Source organism: Pinus tabuliformis, chromosome 8 (assembly GCF_031772625.1).
Source record: "Pinus tabuliformis cultivar Carrire ecotype Pingquan chromosome 8, CPIR1, whole genome shotgun sequence".
NCBI classification, from domain to species: Eukaryota; Viridiplantae; Streptophyta; class Pinopsida; order Pinales; family Pinaceae; genus Pinus; species Pinus tabuliformis.
The window spans coordinates 1478394332-1478409266 of record NC_142294.1 but is presented as its reverse complement, the minus strand read 5'-3'; the positions used below and the strand labels follow the sequence as shown (position 1 = coordinate 1478409266).

Below are 14935 nucleotides of genomic sequence, written 5' to 3'. Positions count from 1 at the left end.
CCTTATTGAAATTGGTATCACTGATGGTTCTTGAAGAATTGTCTTTTCAAAGGAATGGGACCACATGGGACCAAGTGGACCCAACCTAGGGTAGGAGGTAAGAGTTTAGCAACCAATGATGTTCTTAAGCTAAAAAAGATGGGGAAAATGATCAAAGAAAGAATATTCACTCAAAGGTGTTGAGTTGATCCTATGAGGCACTAGCCTTGGGGATGTTAGGGCAAAGTTTGATCTCGAAGCTAGGGCTTCGCTTTTCTCACAACTCCACTATTGGAATGGCTTCAAAATTTGAGGAGGCCTTGAGGAGACACCAGTGCAGGAGGGGCTACGAGATCGAACTTTTTGGAGGGCTATCTTGTCAGGAAAATGATGGCCTGGGTGACCCAACCTGGCTAGACCTAGGAAAGGTAGATCAGTGACTTAGTTTTGGGAGAATGGAGCCTATGATAAATATGAGCGAGGACCTTTGGTTCTTGGTCAAGGAGGCCTCAAGACCACTTCACTAGCCTTCTAGGTCAAAGAGAAGCAAATCTTGCAGCTTTTATACTTCGATGTGCAAAAGTCGATGGCTTATCAAGATGAATTCATTGATAGAATTACCCCTAGGATATTTCGTTCAAATTACATGGCCCATACATTCAGGGATGCTATATAGAGACAAAATTCCACAATTTAAGCAGTAACTGCATGCAACAGTTAGCCCTAAAAAATTAAAAATAGCTAAAATCCCAGTACAATGTATATGACAAAGTAAAACAAGAATACCATCAAAAGCATGTACTTACATGTAATAGAGTATATCCAACCATCCACAATTTGACAATAGAGAATCTCCAAGACAAGATAAACCAAATCCACACATCAAAATTCATCCATAAAGCTCCAATTCCTACTCCAAGAAAAAGTGTGAAATTCTCAAGAGAGAGAAGAGATCGAATCCAAAGCGATGATGAGCAAATGAACTCATCTCACTTGTATTTATACACTAATGAGGAGTTTGAATTAGCCTCCTTGGCCTACATAAGCCCCAAAAATAAAATAATGTTCTAAAAATCTAATCTTTAGTGACAAGCCCACCAAACTAGCTCACAAATGAAAGAATAAGCCTCTCAAGAGGTCAAATAATAATCTATGCATGTCGTAGGGCCTTCTAAGAAGCCTAATGAGGTCCATGGGTGCCATAATGAAGAGTAGGACCCTCAAAAGTGATGGACAAGAGGTTGGCCTCTTATTCTCCAAATGATCAGATATTGATCCAGGACTTTAATGATAGCTCAAAATTCAAAGTGTTTGGAAGAGTGTCGAACCTGAACGACCGGATAGATCTTGTCTTCCTAATTCCGGTGCCATAAACGGTTCAAAAAACTGACACCCTATGAAGAAGTTATTGCAATATAAAAAAGTCCAGTAAACTACAATTTCCAAGAATAAAATGATTTTTGAAAAATATTAAAAAAAGAATATTCCTTGGAATATTCTTCGAAATATTCCTTTTGGCCAACCAATCAAGAGCTGACACGGCAAGGCCGGAGGCCGCCACGTGGCCCCGGAATGGCATGGTAAAATTTTGTTGGGTCTAACAGAATCGAACCCGTGACCTTCAGCAAGCTAAACAAGCGCGCTACCAACTCCGCTCTATATTGGTTCTTAACAGGCTAAGGTTAAATGTTATAGTTATGTTATCACTGCTACGGGTTTGGGGGTCAGGACCGCCAGCGGTCTTACCCGCTAGCGGTCCCCAAAAAAACTGTCACATGTCCGCTGATTGAAACAAACCACGTGGTCTGCGGGATGACCGCTGGGCTTAACGGCCTTATCCCTAATCACCAGGAGATACCTATCACATGCGCACCAAACGCCAACGGTTACAGTTAGTTCCAGCGGTTAAGCTTGGCGGAGCACTAAAAAACGCGGATCTGGCCAAATTTAACTACAATTAACTAGAGTTCACCAAAATTAGTGGAGTATTTCTAGGAGAAACTGTCTAAAAGCACTCCAGGAGCAGTTTTCGACCTAAGAGAGTGAAACAAGAGGCTGGCTAGGCTAATTTAGGCTTTCTAAAGCCAATGGAACACTCCAGAGAAGCTGAAGAAGCCATCTTCAAGGAGATTTTCATCCGGGGAGATTTTGGAGCTCAGAGCCACTAGAGGTTGGAGGCAGTTGCAGGAGCTACTAGTATCCGTTCTCAGCGAACCAACAATCATTCCTGACTGTAATGAGCCTTCTGAATCCATTGCAAGGGTTTACAGAAGCATCTGAAGACTTCTAAAGGCCGAGATTCTACAGGGAAGTTTCAGGCAACCCAGTGCCAACCGTGGAGGAAGGCTTAGATCAGGGATGCAATGCTCATTTTGAGCAAATGAACAGTCTATTGTTGATGTCTGATATGTGCTGGAGACAGTAGAAGAGGTTTTAGAGACAGTTGAAGAATTCTAAAGGAGTTAGTGCCATCAAGAAGCTCAAGGAAGCTCAGTGCACTGATTGAAGGAATCAAGTCTAAGGGATCTTAGATCTATTTGCAGAATGATGACAACCATGACAGGGATATAGATGGTTTTCTAAGCCCATTGGTTCAGTCAATAACCATTGGAGTTGAGTGTGGAACTTGTAAAAGAATTGAAGCCATAATCCCAAAGAGCCAAGTCAAATTGACAGAAGCTCAAGGAGATGTAGCCCACGATATTCAGGTGAACTCCTAGATTAAATTTGATGTTATGTGTTGATGTTTATTTACTGCATTATATGGCTGTTATGTGTGTCTAATATTAGCAGAAACAAATCAACTTAAAGCACTTAAACAGTTAAAAACAAACAAAGACATACACCTGTTTCAAGTACTTAATTCCATAATTGTCAACATAAGCTAGATCATATATTTGTAAGCTTTGGAGTGAGAGGTTTTTGTAAGCATAACAAGTTGTTAAACCCTCATTTCAGATCACCAAACAATAAACATGTGGTGCTCCGAATGGGTGTGGGGGCACAATAATAACCTCATGGGTCTCCAAATGAGTTGAGGATGCCTGTAGATCGTCTTCAAGGGCTTTGATGATGGTGTAGGGGATGCCAAATCATCCTACAAGTCATGGGTCAGTTGTCAAGTGCATGGTACATCTGTGGGTCGGCTGGGCAAAGGTGAACCAGGTGCATCATCCTCGTCTAATGGGAGTATCTCGAGCATCTCTGATCATCCAGGGATCCATGGAGTGTTGTCTACTGCTGTGGAGGCTCATGGCTCTCAACACACACCCTACATGTGCCAATGTAGCCCTCTAGAGGATTAGGACCCTGTATAGGGAGACCAAACCCAAGATGGAGACCATCTGCAATCCTACATAAGATCCAATGCGTCCCCTAGCCTTCCAATACAATAAGTCATTAGGGAAATCAAGTAAATGAGCTTACCATCCATGGACCACAGGTGGGGACTTCATAATGGCCTGCCCTTCCATAATGGGCTTTGAGATGTGCCAATGTCTCATAAACTCCAAATGGGGTTAACCAGGTATCCTATTAGGTGGTTTCTACTTCTAAAGGGGATATTATGTTCAAGGTACATCCTTCAAAAGGTGGTGGCATGTGACAGATAGGTGAATGAAGTAGGGAATGAGAAGGGGCAACCCTGGGTCACATGCTGGGGTACAAGGGTAGATAATAAGATGAAAGCCCACACTTGGGTTTATAATGTATAAGAGGGAGCAATCGTGGTACATGAGGTGCCCCGACCTTGATTTTTCCACCCTTCTTTATATGTCTTTTGCCTTTTTATGATTTTCTTTGAGTAACTAGTCGGGGCTCAAGGGTAAGAGCATGATGCATAAGATATAGCAGTGAATAACCCCTTTTAAAGGTAGGGAGGTTCATTTCCAACCAGGGGTTGGGGAAATCATGGGGATAATGGAGGCTCATAGAACCTGTAGGAACCAGGGTGATGGCCATGATGATGGGGTAGAGCTCATGTACTGGTTTTTTCCCACATGCTAAATGTGTTTGTCCCGGCCATATTTTGCATTTTGTGATACATTTTCCTGTTGAATGTGGCCAAATATGCTTTTATCTTTCTTTTTAGCTGCATCAACCTTCAGGCACCATTCCAGGCCTGACCCAAGGTGTGGGTGAGGGGAAGGGGCGAGCTAACCCTATGTGGACCCAGTGGAGGAATGTGGACCTAGGTAGGAGAAATGATGAATGGGGTAATAATGAGCGGAAAGAGGGTAATATAAGTGGATAAGGGAGTGGGACCACGCAACCAAAATCGGGGTTTCCCGTGAAATACCATTCCTAAAGCCAAATGGTCAGTAAAAGAGATCCCACGGGACTAGAATCCAAGGTTAATATCCAAAAGGGGTATAGGGGACAAGAGCACATACCTAACCCATTCTTTCCGCTGAATCCCCCCATTAATCCATACCCAGAAGTGTCCATGATAAGCAAACTACAATATTCAATTACCAAATGACAAGGCATACCTTTAGGTTCAGGAGGCCCACCTTCAAACATACGATCATGGCAGATGGGCGAGGGACTATCGGCTAGCTCAGGTGGCAGAGAAATGGCACAAGGAACTAGTTGGTCGCTGCAAAGGGGTCGTTGGCTGCCAACTGAGGACCATCTTGGAGAAAAAAAAAATCTCCTAGAGATATCACCCATAAAATGGTGGGTAATAGGCCCCACTAGGGTTAGTTGGAACGTCAACTTCTCGGGGTCATAACTTTGGCATACAATCTCTATTTGGCGCACCTAATACCTTGTTAGAAAGATCTATCTGAGGACAACAACTTTCGACTGTAAACATACATTGGCCTCTCGTTTTCTTGTTTCCCAAAAACACGTCGTTTAGGGCCTAAAAATGGCTCCAAAAGTTCAAGACCCAAAAAATTGCCAAAAATAGAAAACTGTCGAAATAGGAAACTATGTTGGAAATTAGGAAACTGAAAGAAAACAATGTTGGGGGTCCAAGAGGAATAGGCTGATGGCCACCAATATCCACCTGGATTATTAGTAGAAGTTGAAGGTGTAGAATGCTAGAGGTCTTGAAGTTGAAGTAAAGAATTGTTGTGTGAAATGAAATTGCATATCAGAGGTGTTGAGACAATAATTGAGGAGTTGTCTCAAAGAAAGAAATGGTGTCTAGAGTAGATTTGAGGTGTAATAGAGATCTCGTGGAAGATCGATTGGATCAAGAACCAGAAAAGCAGAACCTATTGCTAGGAAAGATCGGAAAGAAAAAGAAAATTTGGAGTTAAAGATTGTTGTCTAATTGAAAGCTAAATGAAGAGCCATTAGATCCGAGTATGAAAATGTATGAAAAAGAGATCTAAGTGGTAGTGTAGGTTAGTGCTTATAAATATTAGGGATTTGTATCTCCTTCAAATTGGTGCTGTAAAGATTAGGGGATTGGTGTCTCCTTTAGGTTGATGCTTGTAAAGGTTAGGGGATTGATGTCTCCTTCAAGTTGGTGTAAGTAAAGGTCATAGAGATTGGTGTCTCTAGCAAATTGGTGTCTGTAAAGATTAGGGTATTGGTGTCTCCTTCGAGTTGGTGCGTGTAAAGATTAGGGGATTGGTATCTCCTTCAAGTTGGTTTCTATAAAGATCAGGGAGATTGGTGTCTCCGGCATGTTGGTGCCTAGAAAGAAAAGGGGATTGGTATCTCTTGTAAATTGGTGCCTACAAAGACTGATGTAATTTGAAGTTGGTGCTTGCAAATTCATCTGAAGTTTTATGGTTTATTCTATGTTCATAATGTGTACATCTTGATTGTTGTATGGTTGTGTTACATAATTCTTTAAATTGTTAAAAAGTGTTTTATACTGATTCACCTCCCCCCGCCCACCTCTTAGCATAAACTTTATTTCCAACAGTGGTGCACTCTCTTTATTTCTTCTTTGAACAAATCCCTCCTTTCAAAGCTCTTGGAAGGTTACTATTGGAATAATTGCCCTTAAATCATCTGGAAGTTATTAGGAATCTACTGGGTGGATTTTCTAGGGTTTGTAGTGGAAAACCATAGATATTACTTTAGATCTACGCACATCTCTTCAAGAGAGTCTTTAACTAGCCCATTATACCACCCAGAAAAAATATAGTAGGCACTAGTCTTCTCCCTTGTAGTCAATCATTGCGTTGAGAGATGCATTACAACCCAGTATAGCAGCAAATGTGTAGGTGTAAATGTTTTTAAAATTTAACATTTAACATTTATATGTTGGCTCAACCAAAAAATTAAAACATATAACATATATAATGTTATATAAATATTATGTGTCTATCAATATCAATACAATGATTGTTTCGATCATCAAAATTTCTGAGAAAAATCAGAGGGTCAAAGAAGTGAAGAAAAATCAGAGGATCAAAGAAGTGAAATATAACGGAAGTTTCAAATTAATTTGTTTCTTGGCTTCTTCTTCAAAAGAGAAAAGAAACAACCACAACCATCTAGATATCATCATCATTATCACTCTCATGCCTTTGCCAAATAGGAAGAAGGGCACTTGAATCCCACTATTTATCAACTTTGCAGAAACTTACCATTTTTTACCTTAGTTGAGTTGTTTCGTTTCGTTCAAGCCTAGAATTCCACTTCACCCCAGATAATTTTTTTTACTATATTTCATTTTATTTAATGTCTTCTGCAAATTAATAATATATTTCAAACTTAATTTTTTTTTACCTTAGTTGAGTTGTTTCGTTTCGTTCAAGCCTAGAATTCCACTTCACCCCAGATAATTTTTTTCTACTATCTTTCATTTTATTTAATGTCTTCTGCAAATTAATAATATATATTTTTTTGTGCAAATGTGGAACTCACAAAGCATCCAAGGTCAATATTCTATATCTCACTGCACTTGTATTCGATGATTTTTGAAAAATAATCAGACAGGAAACTCAGGAGCAGTGAGATATAGAAAGGAAACTAATAGTCTATTTAAAGTATGTGAAAAGTTATTGAATTTCCAATAAAGACAAGAATTATAGAGTTGTTCCAATTTATGTACAACTTATGCAATTAATTACAGAATGGAAAGATGTATCATATATATACTAACATTATTTTAGTAAATGCTAATAATATATGTGGATAGGTATTATTTTTTTCAATGTGATTTGTTATTTATTTTATCATGATGTTATTTTTTATTTGATAATTTATATGGTAATTTTATAATTGTATTATGTAAATGTGAAAAGATAAATATAGATTTAGAGATGCAAGGTATTAATATTTGAACCTCCATCTATTAATATAAAAAAATAAAAACATATAACATATATAATGTAAATTTAGGATATAAATTTTTAATTACGCTGGAATTAAGATGTAAGATTAGAGTTAAGATGTAAATTTTAATTACGAAGGAATTAAAAAAAAAAAAATTAAGAAGGGTTTGGTTTTAATTCTTTGTGTAAAATTGGTTGTGTTAAGAAGTGTTTTACAATTTAGTATAAAGAGATGTTCATGTTCAGTCGTTAGTTTTAAAATTAAACCAGCCTAGATCCATCTTAAACCCCAATCTATCAAGCACCAAGAGGGACCAAATCTAATTTGTTACAAATTTTAATCTCTTTTTTGTGTGCAAAACTTGAGGAAAGGTTTCCACCTTGAGATTTGATCCGTTTCAACATTTGTAGATTCAGAGATAAGATGGATCTAGAGTGATATATTTAAATTTGGCTTTTCGTTTTGTGTTTTTGGGTAAAGCTAGGGTTTTATATATATACCTATATATATATATATATAAAATGACAAAAAAGAATTAGATGTCATGGCATTTACGCATATGTCGACTTGAGAATCATCTTAGCATCATAAGTTGTCTTGCTGATTTTATTTATAGCCTAAATAGGGCTGGACATCTAGGATTTATTGGCTGTTACATGCAATTATTATTTCAAAAAATTTAGTTGCATAGACCCTAATTTTATCCATTTAAGCCCTAAATCTACTTGCTTGTAATTTGTTTCAAGGGCTAAAATTATTGCTACGGTTATAACTTGTTTCACTATTGTAATTTACCGTTTTGCATACAAGTTTTGCAACAGCCATTAGTCTTTTCTTGATTTGTAGTGTTTGGAGATCACCTTGCATTGAATATTGACTTCATAAACCTTCCAAACAGCCTTAGATCCATATTTATTCAAATCTTGAAATTGATTTGAATAAACACGTTATCCTCACCTTGTTTGATATATTGTGTCGGTGGAATTTATGTAGGCACATCTGTTACAGTTGGATTCATCCTTCACTAAAACAAAGGAATGTTGAGCAGGACAAATGTGCTTCTATATTGCGTCCGGGGGATCCTATCCAATGTATACCTCCCATTCTGCCTTTTATAGTAGCTGTAACAGCAAGGGTCGAGGCCTCCTTTATGTTGGATTCATCCTTCACTAAAACAAAGGAAGTTGTTACCAAGGTGACAATGGCAACAGTTTTGATGTTCCATTTAGTCACAAGTAGATAGACTAGGATGATCAAAACTCATAAGCAATAGGTGTCAATCTCCCAAGCGACGATGAGAACAAGTTGCATCTTTTACATACAAAGCTACATATAGGTCTAAGCTTCGCTAGACCAAAATTGAAAAGTTCTCTCAATCCTTCTAATAAGCATGTACAATTTTTTTGTTGAAAATACAATGGTACATTATCTATTCTTAAGCTTAGCATAATCAAACTCAAAAACAGAGCAATTTTGATTTGTTTAGATCAAATTGATCTATAAGTCGATGTTTATGAGTTTATTCAAGTAGATTGATTTAGAATGATCAGTTGAATATGGAGTAGGTGTTGAATATGGATAAATTTTGATAAGACTATGTTTATGAGCTAGTTTATCAAGTGTAAACCAATGTTGCACGAGTGTTTAAAACACATACTGTTGGGAACCAAGGTATATGTGTTTAAAACAGATAGAAGCTCCAAACCCAAATTTGCAAAATAACAGTAAATTATAAGCAGTTATAAGGATTCAACGCAGGTGGACAGAAGCACAGACCGTACTTTCAAACACTCCAACTACCAACCAGTTAATCTTTTTATCTCCAAGGGTATGAGCAGTTGTTTATGATGAAGGTAGAAAAAGTTATCGAAGAATTTTTTGGTTTTTGGCTCCTCGTGGTACCGCCCCATTCCACCATCTGGCAACCATGTGACCATAAAAAAGGGGGAAGGCGTTAGAAAACAGAACACACCTGGAAAACAGGGGAATGTCTCTGGACATGACCACGTACCCTAAAAACTCGGCCCTTGCTGTTACAGCTACTATAGAAGGCAGAATGGGAGGTATACACTGGATAGGATCCCCACGGAACGCTGAACGGAAGACTCGTGATCCGAGAATTAAAGACACACCTAGATTCCTTCCAGATTCCTAAGAAATTAAGGACACCATTGACCATGTTCTGAGAGACATGGCCGTACCACATTTGTGGATGAACCACATCTACATCAGTGCCATTCACTAACGGTCTTGACTCGATTGGTTTGTGAGCGGATCTGAGACATGGCCACATTCGGGATTCCTTAGTTTCGTGCAGCAAGATCGAAGATCAATTCGACAAATGTTAGTACATTTAAAATGTGCTCCCTAAAGTTTCGTGCTGGTAACTGGTTGCCGTAAGAGGCTCAAGATTGCTGAAAACTCAAGACTGAAAGTGAACACATTCAAAAGTATAAAGTAAACGTGAAAAGTGAAAAGTAGAGTCCATCGCCTTTCTCTACTGCCGAAGTATTTGACCTCGCGACAGCCGGAGCTCTCCGGACTGATGGCAAAATCGACACTCAGAATTTGCCGTGAATTGACAACTCTGCATTGATCGCAAAATTGAAATTCAAATCGACCTCGCAACAGCCGGAGCTCTCCGCACTGACGGAAAAATCAACATTCAGATAGAATTTGCCGTGAATTGACAACTCTGCACTGATCGCAAAATTGAAATTCAATTCGAATTTGCCGTGAATCGCCAACAATCAACAATAAAAGTGAGATTCATGATATCATAGTTATGGATATCTTCAACAATCTCCCCTAACGCGAACTCAGTGTGTTTTGAACTCCAAACTTCTGGGTCATACCATTTGTTGGTGTCACAATTGTCATTACACCAAAATCCAGAGGTGTTAGTAAACAGAGACATAGCTAGATTTAAGCACATGCCATAGCTAGATTTAAGCACATGCCACTAAACACAAGGGGAGCATACACCACCATTAAAGGGGAGCCAACATAACATAATTGAGAGAAGTTTATTCTCTAACTTAGTGTGAAAGTGATGTTATTTTCAATTTGATAAAATATTTTTTAAATATAAAAATAATGTTTATATAAAAAAAATTTATGCATATTTAATTAGTTATGTATATAACTTAATATAATTTTAAAAAATATGTCAGTAATATACTTTTCAAAAATATTTTAGAACGTGATATCAATTTTCATATACATTTATATATATGCAAAAATGTTAAAAGAAAATATTGTATGTTGTGTAGAATAAAACATTTAATGTCAATTATTAGTATAATATTTTAATATGAATTAATATTGAATTATACTTAAAAATATATTAATAACAAAAAAATCATTTTAATATGCAGTGATAAAATGGTTCATTGCACATATTGTGTAATGTCTATAGCATTCAAAAATACAATTTAAACGTCGATGGGTCTTAGATAGACAGTGAGAGTGTTCTGCTAAGGTGAAGTCACTGGTTCAATTCCCTGCCTCTATCGGGGTGATATATTGGACGTGATGAAGATGTAGCCCTGCCAAGCTTACAAAAAAAATACAATGGAAAATTATTTGTTTTTATTTTATTTTATTAATTTATTTTTGTATTTTTATTTTATTTGGTTTTATTACTTTTTTTGTGGTAGATTGGTGTTTGCTATGTTCACACCGCACGGAATATTTGGTTCATGAAACTTTAAAAATCGGATTGAATTGCAAAAAGCAAAAAACATGGATCTAATGGTCTCATAAACTATTTTTAGTCTTGTGGACCTTAAAATATCATTTCATTTCATTTCAATGGGGACTCAATCAATTGCGTTAACTTTCTATCACATTACCTTCTTTATATTAAGTTATTAAAAAATTATTTTTTAATAATAATAACGACTAATTTTGACCAAAAGAACCAAAATTTATTATTATTATTATTAGGTGTGTCTATTTTGACATAAGACTTCCATCATTTTAATTTAATTATCAATAATTATCATATGGATAGTAGGGATTTAACTTCCACAGAAATTTTAGAATACTCTTAGTAGTATATACAAATCAAATGTCGATATTTATCTCTAAAGTAGTTTTGTAATTTTTTTTCTTTTTAATTAAATTGGTTAATTAAAAATAAAAATAAAAACCAAGTTTTATGAAAACCTACATATGAAATAAGTTATGGGTTTTTAGTGTATGTAGTATTGATAAGCCAAGGTGTTGACCCATGGGATTGTAACAAAGCCTATTTACAGAGTAAAGATTCCTATAATAGTAAGATTCCTATTATGAAATAAGTGTTTTGATGTTTATTATAGATTAATCTTTATATGCCTTTACCACAGCGAATTTTGACCTTAATTCAAGATTTTTTCTTTTTTCCCTTAATCCTATCTCTTCTTTATATATTTTCCTCAACGTTCTCACATTATTATTCAAAAAACTTCTTTGGTTCCTCAAAGTTAGTAGCGTGTCTGCCCTCAACCTACTTATAGAGTTCACCTCCAAAAATCTATCTACAATAATTTAGAATAATCAAAATTAATACATTTAAAAAAAAAAAAATTGTTTAATAAATTTAAATTATTCGCTTAAATTATTATATATTTTTTATTTATTTTATAGTGTACACGCACACATAAGAAAAAAAGTGTTTTTGTCTAGTGGGCAACTTAATTAGTCATCATCATGATATGAAGTATTATGTAAATAATGAGGTTCAAGGTTGAAATAGCTATGGGTCAAACAAAACAAAAAAATACATTAATAATACTTACATTATAATCATTTTAACAATATTATGGATGGGAAAAGACTAGTATCATATATGTGAGATAATTTTACTAAGCATTATTGGGAAATATGAGAACAAATAGAACAAATAATTGCTACTAAATAATTGATAGATTTATCTTAATGTGGATTTGTTGTTGATTCAATTTCATTTTTGTAAACCTAGTTCCATTCAAGATTGTTCTAGCACTTGAGGTTATGTGGCAATGTCTCGCCTTGGCCATATGCGTTTGCCTAATTTGTGCCTACTACAACCAAATTACACACCTTCAATGAACGTCTACCCATAACTTTGTCTTAAGTTACACCAAGTTTAATGCACAGCTAGGTCCAATAACCTAGTTCATCCAACAATAGGAATGTATCCAACTATATCCTTAAAAGATTTTGGTAGTGCTTAACACTCAGTGAATATCATCATGTACCCAATACAAAGTAATGCGAGGAACAATGTCATTCACAACTCATACAATTATGGGTGACACCCAAGGCAAGGGCCTAACACTCTTTTATATGAAGAATGTTACAATGTATAACAAAGGAGCGCAGCTAGCTAACTATGGCTAATTTACAAACTACAATTACATAAGGCACAAGTGCCAACAAGAACTATCGATCCAACCCCTAAGCAATCACAATACTATCTCCGACAAGTCTTATCTTCCTTTTTGTCTCATTCAACTAGTGCAATTAGCCCCACTATGCCCAACCTTGAACTTGGTACAACCACAAAACTCCTTACACTCTTGTGAATGATTTCACACATATTGTTAACACTTTAGCACTTTGAGGCGTCCTTCTTTTATATGGGCCTTGCCTTACACTTACAAGTCAATGAAGGGACCCAAGTGCCCACATAGTTAACTTGCTTCCCTTGGTAACTTGTTCATTGATCGTCCACATCCAACAAGTGCATCTGGTAGTGCACACAAGTCTACCCAAGTCATCCCAAGTGTGTTTGGTTTTTCCATCCAACTTGTCCCAAGTATTCTTAATCCATATGTCCAACTTGTCTTAGTTAGCTCAATTTGCAAGACTACACAGTCCACTCAACTATGCACGGATTTGTCTGAGTCTATCTCAATACACCTAACTGTCATGTGGATATGTACCTAATAGATGCATGCCCAATGGTGTACACCCAATGATTGTGTTTCATTGTTGCAATCCATGGCTACTTGTGTCCAAAGACACTTTAACAATGAGTTGTCTCAACCCCCAAATGTCGACTCCCTAACTCTTTTGGCTCTTATATAGTCTAGGCACACAAATCATCAAGCTCTCTATGTGACTATTATCCATCATAAGAAGTGCATGTCTATGGACAAGGTTGTAAGTGGCAACCTTCTTTGCCATTTCTTGTTAAATCCTCTTTCAAACTTCTCTTGGTGCATCCAACTAAATGTGAGTTGCCAATATCTATGGTGTGTCATGTCTATGCGGAAGGGCATTTGAGTTGTTTATGGTGTGCCTTGTTAGTAAGGCAATGATCCATGAGAATCCCAAAAAGGCCAAAAATTCAAAGTCCTCATATCTTGACCAAACCAACATCAAATTGTAGATCTTAACAAGAGCTTTCAAATGACACAAACAAAACCTCAATTTGACACTGTGTGTGAAAGTTATGCCCATCTGAAGTTTGTGACCAAAAGTAAAAAATAAATGCAGGTGGACCTTAGGGTGCCATGTGGCAGCCTATTCATTTAGTGCAGAGAGCATTGGAAGGAACCACCATTGACATGGCAGACACTTGGCAGAGACTGGGCATGACTGAGTATGACATGGTGTGGTATGTGGCCCAATGATATGGGGCCACGTGGCCCAATTAAATGGTACCACGTGGCACCCAATGGGTGGCCAAATTGGCCCCAATTGGTCACTTGGAAGATAATTATCAGTCAGACTATTGGTAATTACAACAAATGTGGGGTCACGGGTCAACGTTGTTGACAGTCAACACTGACTATAGTAGAGACAAGTGGTAACAGGTTGGCGGACCTGTTAAATCCCCGGTCATATATGGTTCAATGGAAACATGTGTGTGTGTATTAAATGGGTCGATGGGGGTTGGAATCCGCAACGACCCAAACTGCCAATGTCTATACATATATGTGCCAACCAATTCGTCAATAGGAGGTTGCGAAACCAATACAGTTCGAAACCCTGTGCGTGGTGGAACCAGGGCAGGGCGAAACCTTATGGCGCATTTTTCGAGACTAGGGAATATTCCTTAAAATATTCTAGGAATATCCATGTAGGGAATCTGCTGTGAATCTTAAGATTCTCTGAGAGGACAAAGTTGCAGGTGACAAAATATAGTAATTTTATACTCAAATTACTCAGAATTTCGAAAGGATTTCACTAGTGCAATGTGTTTTTGGATATGAGCATCCCATTTTTTAAGTCACTCCCAAGATTGAAGATATACTGATGTATTTTTCCATGTACTCATTTTCAATTTTGCTGAGATGAATAAAGAAATCTCCCCACTATTAAAGCAGGGCCCAAAAACGTAGTCCACACTAGACAAATTATGTTATCAAATTTTTGTGTGCATTGTCTTTATGGTCTCATTTATGTTTTGTCTTCTTTATGTGTTTGCACATGTGGTTTTTACATACTCTTTCATGCAATTCTGGAAAACATCAATGAAGTAAAGATCCCAGATCAAGCAAAGCACCCAAAAGAAACTTGTATAAGGCATCAACCCTATGGCATATATGTTTTTGTCGATCACTAACCACGAAAGTGATCATATGGGAAAAACACCCAACACTACTCAAACCAAGGACCTTATACTTCCCTTCTAATCAAAAGAAAAATAAAATTGTTTTGCATTTCAAAATACATTTGATTTATTTCCTTCTATTTTATTTTTATTTATAGAATAACTAAGTTCCATGTCCTCCTT

At 36.9% G+C, this 14935-nt stretch overlaps 1 protein-coding gene across 4 annotated transcripts in view; it reads right to left on the bottom strand.

The window, feature by feature from the left end:
* Positions 1–14935, bottom strand: part of LOC149241405 (calcium-transporting ATPase 5, plasma membrane-type-like) — a 293316-nt gene that overhangs the window by 254773 nt on the left and 23608 nt on the right. The window lies entirely within an intron of this gene.